General features: G+C 40.0%; 1 long non-coding RNA gene across 1 annotated transcript in view; it reads right to left on the bottom strand.

The window, feature by feature from the left end:
• LOC127466958 (uncharacterized) overlaps positions 1–6,088 on the bottom strand; it is a 94,685-nt gene extending 88,597 nt beyond the window's left edge. Inside the window, exons 1-4 of the long non-coding RNA XR_007902901.1 lie at positions 5,719–6,088; positions 4,783–4,924; positions 3,745–3,854; positions 2,332–2,611 (exon numbers count right to left, since the gene is read on the bottom strand). This is a non-coding gene — a long non-coding RNA (uncharacterized LOC127466958). The remainder of the gene's footprint in view (positions 1–2,331; positions 2,612–3,744; positions 3,855–4,782; positions 4,925–5,718) is intronic.
• Positions 6,089–15,222: the final 9,134 nt, after the last annotated feature.

The raw sequence follows: 15,222 nt of genomic DNA, 5'->3' as shown, positions 1-15,222 counted from the left end.
GGAGCTGGACAGAGGATAAAAAGTAGGGGGTATGGTTTATGGTGCAAGTCACTCCATCTATCCGAGTCACACCTGAAGCCAACTCTAGGGCCTAACACAGGCTTGGTGGGATCTCCAATCCTTTGACCTCCCTGATTAGCAAGATGGGAGAAAGGAACAGAGGGACGGAGTTTGTAAGGAAGATGAAAGAGCAACTGAATCCTGACAAAAACAACCTTCCTGAGACCCCTGTGTCTAATGTCAGCAGTTAGTTTGCATTTTCACATTTAATTTGGACACTGCTGGACCAAAGCCTTGCAGGCACAACCTGTCACCACGCTGATTTCAAGGGTGTTAAAGTGGGATACATTTGTCCTGTAGACTACATATTAAACTGCCATCATCTCCGCTTTATGCTTGTAGCATTAAACTGAGATTGCTTCTCAACATTTATTTCAAGCAGCAGCCTTGCCACACATTAGAGCATTCATGCCACTGACCATTTAACCACCAACCCCCTGAAGGAAAAAAAGCCTTTCTATTTCCCTCCCCTCTCTGGCAGGTCAATGATCGGGTCCCATCCATTCTCTATGGAAATGACCCCTCTGTAAACACCCTGTTACCTAATATTTACCACACAGGCGCAGAGTCCGAAAGGTAAATTTGAAAAGAGCTGATTTCAGCCCTCATAAACAGCTAACCAAGAAATGCCTCAGGAACAGCAGGCACGTAGGATTCATTACCTGTAGCAGGGCTACAAAAGCCATTCTCAACACCCTTCTTGACACTGCTTTACTTCTCCAGGACTTCGCTTGCTAATAAAACTACAAAAGGATTAACCAAGGAGTTTCACAGAAATTGCCACAAAATGCCTTAGCATTTTTAAGCAGAAAACCCTTGGCATTGATTTTACAGATGACATACTGAAAAGGTTGGGGTTTTTTGTTGCTTTTTTTTTTTCTCTTAAAGAAAATAGGATTAGAGGTAGAGGTTTTTATATTCCACCACTTCTGAGACATATGTTCTGCTCTCCCACCAGTTATGAAGTGATTACTGGAGTGGCACAAACAGATTTTTTTTAACAAAGTAAAGGTGTGATTTTCTCAGGTTCTGTGAGAACATGCACACTTATTTTTACCAATCCAATCTGTTTTCCAGTAGTTTAATGTCCGCAGGGTTTATAAGGCTATCTTAGGTGTTGGATTCAACGCAGCTTGCAGGGTGCTACCTGACTTTGGAAGTTTAAAGAAAAAGACATAGAGAAAGCAGAAATGATACAAGACTCAAAGTAACTTGGAGACTGATTTAAATATACAAAAAGATTGACCTTTTTTTGCTGTTTGCCCATATACAGTACTCTAACTCCTGAAGGCCTTCATATCATAAATACTTGCTTCATTTTAGAAACCTCACTGAAGATCTATCCCCAAATAATTTACATATATAGCTTGACTTTAAAAAGTATTATTTTTACCCCACAAAAAGTAATTTGATCTTATAAACACTTACTGCCAGGAACAGCAATCCCCACGTGGGAAATGGGACTTGATTTTTTACACTTTTTCTATTTAAGCTGGTCATAAAATGTTACCAAAGGAGTAACTGAAGAGATCTGATTTTATATCAGTTCAGACTGACTTTTCATGTATATAAATACCAAGACAAGGAGATTTCGCTACAAGGCAGTGTAGGGAAAGGGTTGACACCTGAATTGGACTGCTCACCTATTCCAGATTCTCAGCCAAAAATCTATAAGCACACCAACAGAAGGCAATGCTTCTCCAAGAGGCTCTTAAAGTTAAATTTTGGTCTGTTACACTGGGACAAATTTAGAATAACTTCAAATGCAGTGAAGTTACTCAGGACCAGAGGAAGTGAGAACAAAATTTGGTAAGGACTGTACAGGGAAGTAGTCAGTTACCATTTAATCCTTGACGAAAACCTTCAAGGTGGAGAGTCCATACAAAGAATTTACACTGGTTTAAAAACCAGCTTATCTGAAAACCTTTTCATGGATATATTTCAGACTGCCATACAGCATCTTAGCTCATAATTTAGCAACAGATTCTAGACTGTAGATTTCCAGCTGGGTTGAAATCTATACATTTGAACTTTTGCAAAGTCTTGGAACCATTTTAAGCATAATACTCCTGAAAAAAAAAAAACCAAACAAACCACACTGAAACTTTACAGGTAGATACAAGTTTTACATAAGATACACCTTAAGTATATTTCTGCTCAAATGGCTTTACTTTGTCAGTGCTCTTAAGACAAGGGGTTTGTAGGGTATTTTGTTGACTCAGCTCAGCGCTCCTCATCAAAATTTTTCCCAAGGATAGTCTTCATCCTTACCTCTACAGGACAGTGAGGTCAAAGTCATTAGTCCCTTACAAAAGCCTTTGCAGGTCCCATTAAACACTCTCAGTAAGATTTTTTGTTGTTGTTGTTGCTTGTTATTTTGGATGAACAGTCCCTCCTCCTTGCAAACTGGTATTTTCAGTTAATCTGGCCACACTCACAGGAGCAGCGAGGTCTTGTGTTCAGCAGCAGAGGTGGTGGAGACCCTTTGGGACAGGGCTGCAGGCACTTGGGACCCCTCTGAAATGCAGCTTTTATGAAATCAGAAGTTTAACTGTAAAGTTGAAAGGAAAATGGAAACTGGGAAAAACTCTATACATCAAAACGTAGAGAACAGATAATCCTTTTGTAGAAGTAGCCAGAGATAGCTGTGGTCATTTCATTTATAGACCATTTCCAATGCCACAGGCACTTTTGACTTCAAAATTGTTCTCATAGGTTTGTTTTTACCTGCTTATCCATTACAGAATTTCCTACTGCTGAAACAGCTCCTCAGTGATAGAATCAGTGATGTTTCATTTGGGTTTCTTTCACATAAGCTCCCCATCCCCTCTTATCCCACTTCCTTATTTCCTGTTGGCTTTATCAAATTTGTATCAGATAAAGCTATGAATAAATAAACATTCCCATTTTAAAATTTACTACATATATTATGTTATCCCATAACTACACAATGTTCACCTCAAACACCTTTCATGAATTATAAAAATGTATTTTTATTTATTTTTACTATCTACTTATTACCATAATTTAAAAAACTGCACAATAGAAATTAAAGTACAATAATCTATGGCAATGCAAAATGTTAAGTATCTGCTTTAGATACACAGAGGCAAAGAAATTAAAAGAGGCTTAAACTCTGAGCTAATGCTTCATCCCTAATTCATTCTCTTGTGCCCATATATTGAAGTCTCAGTACAATGAATCTGTGAAAGGACACATTAATGTGTTGTGGAACTGGTGTACAATAAATTGATAGGGAATTTAATGTAACTCTGATCAGAGATTGGGTCAGAGATTTCAGTGATGAGTAATGCCAGGCAAAGAATTTACATTTTATTTTAGGCTTCCCTTAATTTTTTTATTTTAATTTAACCCTAATCCTAACCCCAAATACTTTTGGAGAAGAAAGCTTCTGTTGAGGCATCCTATACAAGGCAATGAACATCTGACAGCAGTCAGTATTTTGTGATTTAACTGCATTGGTATTCCTTAAAAGTAAGAAGTCATATGTCACAAACCAATGCCAGGGTCTGGACCTCTTCTCTGGGAGATTACTAAAAATTATTAAGTCCCATTTGCAACAGAAGGGGCTTACTAGTCCTACTATTGCAGAATATGTTTGTAATTACAACAGGTTCACAATGTCTCATGATCCTATATTCTAATAAAGTAAAAATATCTTACGTGGTATTAACACCAAATGGAATAGAAACTTGTGCTCCGTAATAGATTTTTCGTGAAGAAAAGCTTGATTTTCAAAGTTCTTTCTGCCCGAAGCTTGCTTTTTGGATTTGCTATGAAATGAAACAAGATTTTTAATGAGTGGAGGTTTGGAAAAAATACAGAAATTGTGTAATCTTTCCACTGTAAATACCCATGCTGAAATGACAAAGGAAAGTAGAAAGTGTATGCAAAATCACTGCAAATAAATTGCTACATGTGCCGTATCTCGTAGAGCTGCTGAACAGTTTTTATTACATTTTTGTTCATTGGAGATTGCTATAGAGATCTCTGCATTGCAAGTAGCCACACCATTTTAGTGCTTTGCTGTTTCAGAAGAGCAGATTTTCTTGATTAATAACAAAAGGTTTTGTTGGGATCAGAGCTGTTTCCCACCATCTCTATGCAAACCCAGCAACACAAACTGTGTACATTAGCATTTCAAGGAGCCTCCTATTAATGATGGCAAGAAAAGCTCCTCTCGGTGGGTAAAATCCATTTTGTCCTCTCTTGTGACATCTGTTCTAACTTTTAAAGCCAGAAAGGAAACTAGATAATGCCAGAGAGTCTTTTGATTTACTGTATTGGCACTTGTGATGATGCTTCAGACTATAAAAGCATGTAACCCTAGTGGACATACATGACTGTGTAAATGTGAACATCTGCATATTCCCACAACATAGGGTGAATTGAACAAGTAATTCCGAAGTTCTTTGTTAAACTTTTAACTAGGTTTTTTTCTCAAGATTTCATAATTATGCTTTCAATTACTTCTACACCATCCACAATTCAACATTTTAAATTGTATTTTTATGTAAATGTTTACTGCTACATATGTTTTTTGAATTAATTTCATTTCCCGAAAGCTTTTCTTTTTCCTACATTTTTTGAGTAAAGACAATTAAGCAAATAGAGTTGGAGAAACTGAAACATGGTTAAAAAAATAAAACGCCGAACAGTGTAGAATAAGAAAACGTAAACTAAACCTTGCAGATTTCTTACCTCTTTACACCATCTGTGCAGTATTGCTCTTAGGCCTTTTACATTGGTCATCCTGGGAACAAAGCTGAAGGCAGATTCCAGCAGTTTTTCCATTCACTATTCATTCAGAGGTTCATCAGCTCCATATGGATCCAGCCAACTGCTGTGTTAAATCAGAGCCTTTTCCCAGAATTGACATGGTAATGAAGTCATGGTATTGCTCACAGAAAAGGCCTCCATAGGTATTTTCCTCTCTAACAAATCCAGCCTTTTCACCCCATTCACTCCCTAAAATTATCTCATAACATTACAACATCTGTGAACTGGGTTTTTGCCTTTTAATGTCTAGCATGTTTTATTACATGACTATGCATTACATACTGGTTAACAAGACTCCTACACAACCAAGGAAATAAAATAAACTTGCACTCTTCTCTTTCCAGCTCAGATTGTTTCACTCCCTTTTAATTTATATCTACTATATTTATTTTTCTCCAGATATAGCTGTCCAAAGTAGTGATGTACAAGATGAACTTCTTTTTTTCTTATCTCTATCAGAAAGTGGTTATAGAGATATTCCAGAATGAAAAATTGTTTAACCACAAAATGGTAAATCTATCAATACAAAAAATTGCTCAAGACGGTCTGTGTTAATGGCAATTAGGTTCTAACACTTTCCTTCAGTTCATCATATTATGAGTTTTGCTTTAACAGCAATGGTTCAAGATTTATTAAAGAATAAATATGAGAAAGTTTATTTCTGCAGTATGCCATCTGCAATAAATATGTAGATACTGTCTTGATATGAGAACACAAAGTATCTTTATTGGAAACCTATGTCTTTCTTGTAGTAATAATGTACTTGAACAAATATGATCTATGAAAATAGGTATCATTGCAGATGTGTATGTATGTCCAAGTTTAGCCATATGCTGACTGGGATAGTTTGTTACTTACAGTTAGTGCAGATTTTTCAGATGGTCTGTCCATGTATGTTCCATTTCTGGTCTGTATGTATCCTGATACTTTTTTTGTATGAGTTAACACTGTGTCCTGGTAGAATCTGTCATTTTGGATTAGAAAGCAGAAAGATATGGCACACACAATCCCCCTTCTTCACCACAGCATAACATCCATCCAACCCCACCACCGAGAGAGGGAAGCAGTATGGCTTACAAATGGACAACAGCTCAGGATCAGAGTTACAGTGGGTTCATGGGGCAAGTGACTAAAGATTCTGCTTAGAGAAACTGTCTGTGGTATCCCTCTCAAATCCTGACTATGCTTCACAGTGCTGGTCTCAGCACCTCAAGGCAGGTGCAGTAGAGTCACTGTATGTACAGACAAGGACAACTAAAACAAAGTTGTTTTAATAGAACAGTTACTCAAAGAAGGAACAAGTGACTAAAAAAGATTGGGAAGTCCAATTTGAAGAGGAGGTAGCTGAGAGAGGAAATAAAAGTAAGGTTTCCAGAATCATAAAGGTGGTAGAAAAGCTGTTAGCAGAACTCTTCCAGAACTTTTGCAATTCTAGGGTCACTTGATGAAATCAGTAAGAGATCAACTTAAAAGAGTACTTCCTCACAAAGCACCTAGTGAACTTGTGGAACCTGATGATGCAGAAGGCTGAGGAGGGAAACTGCAGCTGTAGGATCATAAAAAAAATGAGATAATTTGATGGACCAACAGTCCGTAAGCAGATGCTAAAAGGGCTAAGCAGGGCTACACTAACATCCCTAATGCAACTGCTCCAGGTGTGGGAGGGAAGTCAAGGGGAATGAACTGCAGAAAGTGGCCAGGCTAGTATGGTCTCCCTAAATAACGTCTGTTTCTGTTTTTGGAGACAGAACACCTGGGCAGCTGAATATTGGTCTCACCCAAATAGCATCATTACCAAGTTCTTTTTTACATCCTGAGAATGTCACTCCACCACCACCCAGATCCTAGAGCTCAGTGTTCATTCTACTTTACCAATGACTGCAAAACTCTGCCAAAACCAGCATCAACCATAGATCTGCTATTCAAAGTAAAGCCATCTAAAGGCACATGGAGCACAAGACCAAGTCATAGAGAATCAAGAACTGCTTTGAAGCAGAAACTGAGAGATTTCTTATTCTCATCTGACACAAATATTTCATAGTGTCTCCAGTATCAGAAGACACACTTTATTACTGTGTGACAATTAATGGTTGTCTTATGGGGGAGCTCCAACTGGATAAGACTGGAACCACTATAGTCACTGACAGCATGTGTGCTGGATTATTTCCTGGGCTAAGTCTGTGCTTAGTGCAGTAAGGTGCGCTGTCATGATTTTTGAGATATATGTTTCTCCTTTGGAAAAGGAGCAACAAAAAATACTGGTAGGACACTTTATGCTGTTCATGGGTGAATTAACTCATAATTAGTGAGACCTGCCAAAAATATATGTCTTTAATCCTGAGATCTTTAAATCTATCATGTTTAAGGATACAAAGGTCCACATGTGAGGATATTCCTTTTAGACTTATCATTCCGGAGGGATAGACAGCTGTAAGGTACAGTGACAGTTCTACTAGCACAGTGACTCAGAAACACTACCCAGGGATGTCCTGGGATAAATGACAACAGCCCCATGAAGAGTAAAGTAGCACTTGATGAACATGAACAACATCTCCTTAAAATACTCACAGAAATACAGGAAAAAAAACTTCTTGCTTGTATAAAAATAGAAAGAAATGCAAGAATAAAAAACATCTGCAAAGAAACACTGCAAAGAAAAAACATATGGAACTTTTATAGTAGATTATGCAAAAGAATACCCTTCACACAATAAATTTGTTTTACCTACCCATGAAAACCAGCTGCTGAGTCAGAGTCAGCCCACTCCATTTGTCCACACTTTGGCTTTCAAGTTAACTAAAGTTTCTATCACCTAACGCAACATTAACTGCTCGAGCAGGACATACAGAGCAAAGACAAATACCATGCTACCTCTCTGGTCCCTCCAAATTCAGACAGGACCCCATCTTGTGAAGTGATACTGGGCCCTGATGCAACAACTGTGGCAAAAATGTGGAACCGAGAGCAAAGCCCAGGAGAGTTTCAAGTCCTGGTTAGTAAATCCCACTGCGGCAACCTTGCACACCAAAAGGATGGTTTCTACCACAGGTTTCTGGGGCCCTTTGGCATCAGGAAGTTATGAAGAGGAAATGTTATCAAGAAATCACACATACTTTCTCCACGGCACAGTCTCCTCCTTTCCAGGCAGCAGAGTTTCCAAGTTGGTTAAAGACAAGTTGTCCTGCATAGCAGAGAGCTGAGATGTTGACTGGCCCCTTGGAGAGCAGTGGAGGGCAGGGGGGAAGGGACATAAATCCTCAGTGAGAGATAGGAAGATGCAGTTGCTCAGAGTCTCTGAGGGCAAATGTGAAAGAAGTTGGCCATTCTCTGTGTCTGGGACACTTACTGACAACTGATCTCATCCTTTCCTGGAAAGAGCTTTTTAACTATTCAATGCACTTTAGACCTCTTTATTCAGGAATAGCTGTTTAAATGCAGCCTGGGGTGTGGATGTATGGCACTGTGTTGCAACTGCCTCCCCAATATTTGCAAAGGGATTGCTTACCTATTATCTCCCCTGCTTGCTTCTTCCTAGAGGCTACTATGAAGAACAATGCAATCGTGCTTGAAAGTCTTTTAACCCAGTATACAAACATTCAGATTTCTGAACAGCTCCCACAATGTATTTACAAAATGACTACACCTAATATTCTGAGATTTCGATGTAGTATCTTCCTGTCTGCCCTCACCTACAAACTCATGGAGATGTATGCCAAAGGTAATGCTGATGGTTTGAAATGGGACACTAGCACCTCATCATAATGGTGTTCATGCCTTGGTCAGAGCTGCTCAGTCCTGCTCTCTATTACTGTAATAGCCAGAAGATAAGGAGGAACTAAAGAGGTAAGTAAATCTGCCTCCTTAGACAAGAAGACCTATACTTGCAGGTGTAAAAACCTGTATTCCAGCTCCTTCTTGCACTCCTGTAAGTAACAATGCTTTCCACTGCAATTTCTCTATGGCTATGGGCTGTTTGATTTAGTGACACTATGCGAGACAGGAAAAAATTTCCCTTCCTCCTCTCCCAGGAGTTAGACACACTTTGCTCCTCAATTACACTTATTAGAGTTGTAATGAATGAAAGCAAACAAAACCACAATTTTGATTGGAATAAGAACCACAAGAGTTTGTAAAGGAAGGCAGAATCCTTTACAGCCTTGCTCAATGCATCCCACCCTGGGTGAAATGGCATCTACTTCACATCCACTCTGGGATTTGATACAGCAAGATAATCATTTAATTCCAGTTTTACTAATGAGCTGGAAAAAAATCTCCAACATGAAGAACAGTTTAGCCCCTCAGAAGAGGGGCTGCCTTAACCTAGAGGTTTGCTGCCAACCCAGGGCCCATGTTTGGGATGTCACAGAGGCCATCAAGCCTGGCAAAAGTTGAGGACTAGCATCTGCTCCTACACTTTTCATGTAGGATCGACTGAAGCTGCGACAAAGAGATTCCAAAATATCAGAAGGGACTTCATGTCCCTTGGAAAGATGTTGAAAGGACCTGGAGCACAGGGGACTGGGACCCAGGCAGAGTGAAAGAAGTGGATAGAGTGAATGACTGGCTACGAGACTGGTGCCATGGTCAGGGTTTCGGGTTCTATGATTTGGGATGTGCCTTCAACAGAGTGATGTCAATGGCAGATGGGGCACATCTGACCAAGTGCGGAATGAGTGTTTTGGGGAGAAAACTGGTGGGATTTATCAGCAGGGCTTTAAACCAGATTTGGCAGGGGAAGGGGATGCTCTACCGAGTGGCAGTAAGGAATCAGAAAACAACAGCACTTTAGGGAACAGAAGGGAAACACCTGCAAATCATCCCAAAAGAATGAGAGAGGGCTCCTCCCAAGAGATGAAGAGGTCAACAGCCCAGCTGAAGTGCATCTACACCTATGTACACAGCCTGGGTAACAAGCAGGAGTTGGAAACCGTGGTGCAACCAGAAAGATACAACCTAATTGCTATCACAGAAACATGGTGGGACAAGTTACATGACTGAAGCACTGCAATTGAGGGGTACAAGCCTTTCAGAAGAGACAGGCTGGGAGGGAGGGGCAGGGGTATTGTGGTCCATGTTAGAGAAGGGATAGATTGTGAAGAACTGCTTATGAATAACAGCCATGCACAGGTTGAGACCCTGTGGGTAAAAATTAAGGACAGGACTAACAAAGGACACCTGTACACAACATCCTTATCTGCAAACTGGAGAGACATGGATTTGATGGATGGACTATTTAGTGGTTAAGGAATTAGCTGGATGGATGCAGCCAGAAAGTTGTGGTCAGTGGCTCTATGTCAAGGTGGAGTCTGGTGACAAGTGGTGTCTCTCAGGGCTATGTCTTGGGACCAGTGTTCTTCAACATCTTCATCAATTACACAGACAGTGGGATCGAGTGCACCCTCAGCGAGGTTGCAGATGACACAAAGCTGAGCAGTGCAGTTGACACACCTGAAGAACAGGAAGTCATCCAGAGGAACCTGGACAAACTTGAGAAGTGGGCCCACAAGAAACTCATGAAGTTCAAGTCCAAGTGCAAGGTGCTTCACCTGGGTCAGGGCAATCACAGATACAAGTGAAGCCTTAGAGAAGAAGTCTGTGAGAGTGGCAAAGCACTGCAACAGGTTGCCAGAGAAGTTGTGGATGCCCCATCTCTAGAAGTGTTCAAGGCGAGGCTGGGTAGGGCTCTGGGCAATCTGATCTAGTGAAAGGTGTCCCTGCCCACAATAGGGGGGCTTGAACTAGGTGATCTTTAAGATCCATTCCAATCCACACCATTCTATGATTCTAGGAGGGCATGAGGTAGCAGACATAGAGGCTAGAAGATTTTTCCAGATAGAAGTAGCTGGGGGTTGAGGCACAAAAGCACAGAGCATGGAGAAGACTATGCTGCTGTTTCCAGTGAAGGAATGAGAAAAGACATTGCAGGGTCTTCAGTCCTCAAAATTTTCCTAAGTATAAACACTCAATCACATGTGTAAATCTAGGACCACAACATGATAAAGCACTGATTCTTTTTTCCCCCCATAGATCACAGAGTTCAACTCTGTTCTGATGAACCCAGCAGAAATTTTTGCTGTTTTCTTTCAAAGGGCAAACATGTTCTTTTACTCTCCCCTCAAAGGGTCCTTTGACTTTTCATCTCCCTTGCTTTTAGTTCAGCTTCCAACAACAATCGCTTAGGGATTCTTGGAAATTAGCAGTAAGTGTACAGTATTTCTAATTTTTATCTCACTTTTTTCAATCCTTCCAGCCTACTGCTGGTGGGGTTTGGGTTTTTTTTCATTTCTAAGGCAAGGGTTTTTAGCTTCCGCTCATCTGTGTCATTCTAGAATTGTTGCTGTCCTTGCCACTTCTTTACAGTCTTGTTTTCCACTTGACGTTTGTGTTTAGGTACACTTCATCTACATCATTGTTTCCAATTGACCTGCCGCTTTGGTTTGCATGACCAACAGCTCCCTAATAACTGCTGCCTCTACATTTAATCCATCACAAGCCACAGGAGATGCTTGAAATGAACATTGCAGATAATTTGTAGAATTATAAACAAGAGATACCTAAATCAATACAGAAATTCTGTTCAATTAATGAGCACCCCCACCTTCCAAACTAAAAAAAAAACCAAAATAGTAAAATATTTCACTAGTTACTTCAGCACTTATCTTCTAGGTGTCTTTTTTGGCCCTCCATAAGAGCACACACAGTTCAGATAAGCATTAGCGCACAGAAAAAGAACACATCCATAAAATAAGGTACTCATTAACAGTAAATTTCAGCGTCCAGATTCCTTACCAACATGCCAAGACAATCAAGATGAAGGACTGGCAGGAATTTCAGGCCTGCTGTATATATTCTTTTGTAATGTCTTTAAAGATGAGGTGGGAGAAAAAGTGCTTAGTTGTTTGCAAGACTCTTCAGAAAGAAGCGAAGTTTGCTTTGAAGTTCACACAAACTTGCGAATATTTTAGCTCATGGCTGTTATATTGAACTGCTTGTTAAGTGCAGCAGGAACAATCTGGTGCACTATTAATTTAAGAGATGTATATACCCGCACTACTAATGATGCTGTCATTAAAAGAAGAGGGAGTGCAACCTTCATAAGACTCGATCCTGCAGTGAACTTCACATTGGCAGGTTATGCATCAGTCTGGAACTCACAGCTGGACCAGGTACCAAGTTCCTACTTCCTCTTCTTTACAGTTTGTTTACAGCTTTTGCAGCTTGCTTAATTTCACATCAACTTACAAACTTTAGTTAGTCACCAACTGATCGTGCAGCTCAGTCAGAGGTGTGTTAACAACAAGACACTTGAGTTCACTTGCATTTAGCTGATTTAGCCACATTAACTGCAGCCAAAGCAGAGCCAGGGTACCTGTGCCAGGGTTGCTTACTAATGGCAGCAACACCAGAAGCAGATAAACAGACAAAAAGTTTCAAATAAGCAAAGCATCTGAGAACCAGCAGGGTGTCACAAGGCACTGGAGTGGGTGAACAGTTGGGTATGCATTGGCCTGTCTCCCTGTGCTGGGTGTGCAGGCCATTCCAGAAAGGCATAGTATAGCAAAAAAATTACATATAGGGTGGAAATTAGGTCCTGGGATAAGAGAAGCAATTTTAGCATCTATCTGTAGGTGTCAATTTGTAAGTTAGTGGCCAAAGACTACAGAGCCATGCAACTGACTCAAATGCAGACATGCACATTTGGGCAACTGGTTAGACACTCCCTGGAGACTGATGAGATGTTCACTGACTACAGTTGGTGTCATTTGAGGTGCAATTGGATGTCCACAAAATCCATGTGGGCCTGGCAAGGATGGCACACCACCTATTGGACTTCTTTCCAATACGGAGCAGCAGCTGGAGTTCAGATGGAAGACTTCAGCAGTTCAAATAGACTCCTACATGTGGACAACTAAACCAAGAATCAGAGCTTTGCTGTCTTAATCTGTGAGATTAATCCCACACTTACTTACAATAAAGTTGCACAAAAATATACAAGAAGATTTTAGGGCACATCTCTTTAAAGTCTCATGGGACCAGCAGACCTCTGAGAGACAGCAAAAGGGTAACCACAGTTTTTGTGGATTTGAGGGGGGTGAATTCCCAATGCACAACCAACTTTCATAATTGTTTTATATTTTCAAGGGTTATCTTATTAGAAAAATGGACTGGAAATATATATTTAAAATAATCTGGAGAGCCTAAACACTTCAAGAACCACACAAACACAAGGAGTCAACACATCTGAAGTTTCAGCCTCGAGAGATGACTGAGAGGGGATCTCATTAATGTGTATAAATATGTAAAGGGGGGATGCCAATAGGATGGAGCCAGGCTCTTCTCGGTGATGCCAACCACTAGGACACAAGGCAATGGGCAGAAACTGATGCACAGGAAGTTCCACTTGAACATGAGGAAGAACTTTACTGTGCTGGTGACTGTGCACTGGAACAGACTGCCCAGAGAGGCTGTGGAGTCTCCCTCATCTGGACGCAATCCTATGCAATGTACTCTAGGATAACTGTGCTTAAGCAGGGGGGTTGGACCAGATGATCCACTGTGGTCCCCTCCAACCTGACCCATTCTGTGATTCTGTGAAGTGTCTCGTCCGAATTCCAAAAATACTGCTTCTGAACAAGTAACTCTGGAAGACTCCATTATAGTCATTTGGGCTTTGTGAGACTGAAATATAAAAACATACTTGCTACCACTGACAAGAGATGCCCTGTGTGATTGCATTGCAAGGGGTATTGCTACAGAAGGTCTTATGGATATTTACAGAGAACAGAAAGGTGCATTCTGGAAAAGCAGACAAAAACTGCAAACCGAATTTGCTGGGCTGTAAAGCCTACAACCCTGTCAGAGATATTCAGAAGCATAGGCAGCCTTTGAACTGTGTTATATGCAGCAGGTCATTGCTGGTGAGCCTCAAATGGGAAAGCAGTGACAGATCAGGCAGCTTCTCTTCTAGTTAGAAAGGTACCTCAACTGTTTTTAGACAAAAGAGCTCCCCAGTTCTGTTTCTCATTGGAATTGATTCCTCACAATTAAGGCTAATCCTTAATTTGATGTTTACTCAGTTTACTGCCTTTCTGCATTCTGCATTGTCCACATCTGGCATTACACTTTGTATTTATTCTAGTCAATATACATTTATTCATCAGCTGTGTTTGTTCTAGTCATGGTTGAGATGGCAATTTCATTCTAAGTCTTTGCATACATTGATGGATACATTACCTTTCCAGCTGAACTTTCTCATGCTTGTTCTCAGGCCTGAACTTGCATTTTTTTTTCTGAAAGTTAGAAGTAAAGATATGCTCCTCCTCAAACCTCTCATATTTAGATGTAAGAATACAACATTTTAACAAAAATGCTTTTGATACAAAGTGCTTTTTATTTCTCTTTTCGAGTCCTTCAATTTTAAAGTAACTCTGAAATTATAGGAACATTCTTCAAATGTTATCATAAATGTGAGGCATAAGACTGTTTAGGAAAAGTAAGGTTTGTAAGGAGAAGGAACACTACCACTCCCTTTTGTGCACGAACTCCAATGGGAGGGTGAAGCATGTGAGTGTGAGAATGTTTGAGTCACATTTGCATACAAATAGTTACAGAGCACTCAAATGAGTCATGAAAATTCACAGCTTCTAAAAATGAGTGGAAATGTTAATGCAATGGTAAGGCTGAGATTTCAATTGACGATAAGCAAAAATATTTACTGTTCTGATTTCAAAAGGGACTTTAACTTCTGCCCATTATTCCTACCTACTACAACAGTTTATGCAACACTTGTTAAATTCAGATCTTGCCAGTATTTATCTATATAGATTTTTTAATTATTTGGTGTCTTTATTAAGGGAGGGTGGAATTTTTTTGTGCAGTACAATATTGTTTTTCTTACATTAATGGTGAACTGCATTACACCACAAGGGGTAATAGCGATATCAACAAATCATAAATAAACTTAAATTCTGTGTCCTGGTAAAAACAGGCACTGGAGTTAAGACGGTCTAAAGTGCTGTTCAGGAAAGTAAGGAAGGTGTCAGAGCTGGGCTTTGTGCAATGAGAAAGATGGGAAGAAAAAAGAGCTACCATTTCTCAGAACAAGGCTTGGGTGCTCACTTGCAGAGCTGTATCAGGAAATATTAGAGGATGGAAAGTCAGTTAGGATGAGTACAGTCTTCCATTGCTATAATGACAACAAAATTTAAAAAATTAAAAAAACTTGAGTGCTGTTCACATCCAAGACCCAGGAGACAAAGCAGCAAGCTTAGCACAGCTTGAAGAGCCCATTCTCCGTTACCAGCGTTTACAATAGCCAAGGTAATGTAACAAACAGCAGAAAGTACAAAGAATTTTTCTTTC

Source organism: Manacus candei, unplaced genomic scaffold (genome assembly GCF_025592945.1).
Source record: "Manacus candei isolate 608988 ecotype Guabito, Panama unplaced genomic scaffold, ASM2559294v1 h1tg000011l, whole genome shotgun sequence".
Lineage (NCBI taxonomy): Eukaryota > Metazoa > Chordata > Aves > Passeriformes > Pipridae > Manacus > Manacus candei.
Note: the sequence above shows the minus strand (reverse complement) of the source record. Positions and strands in the feature narration are given on the sequence as shown.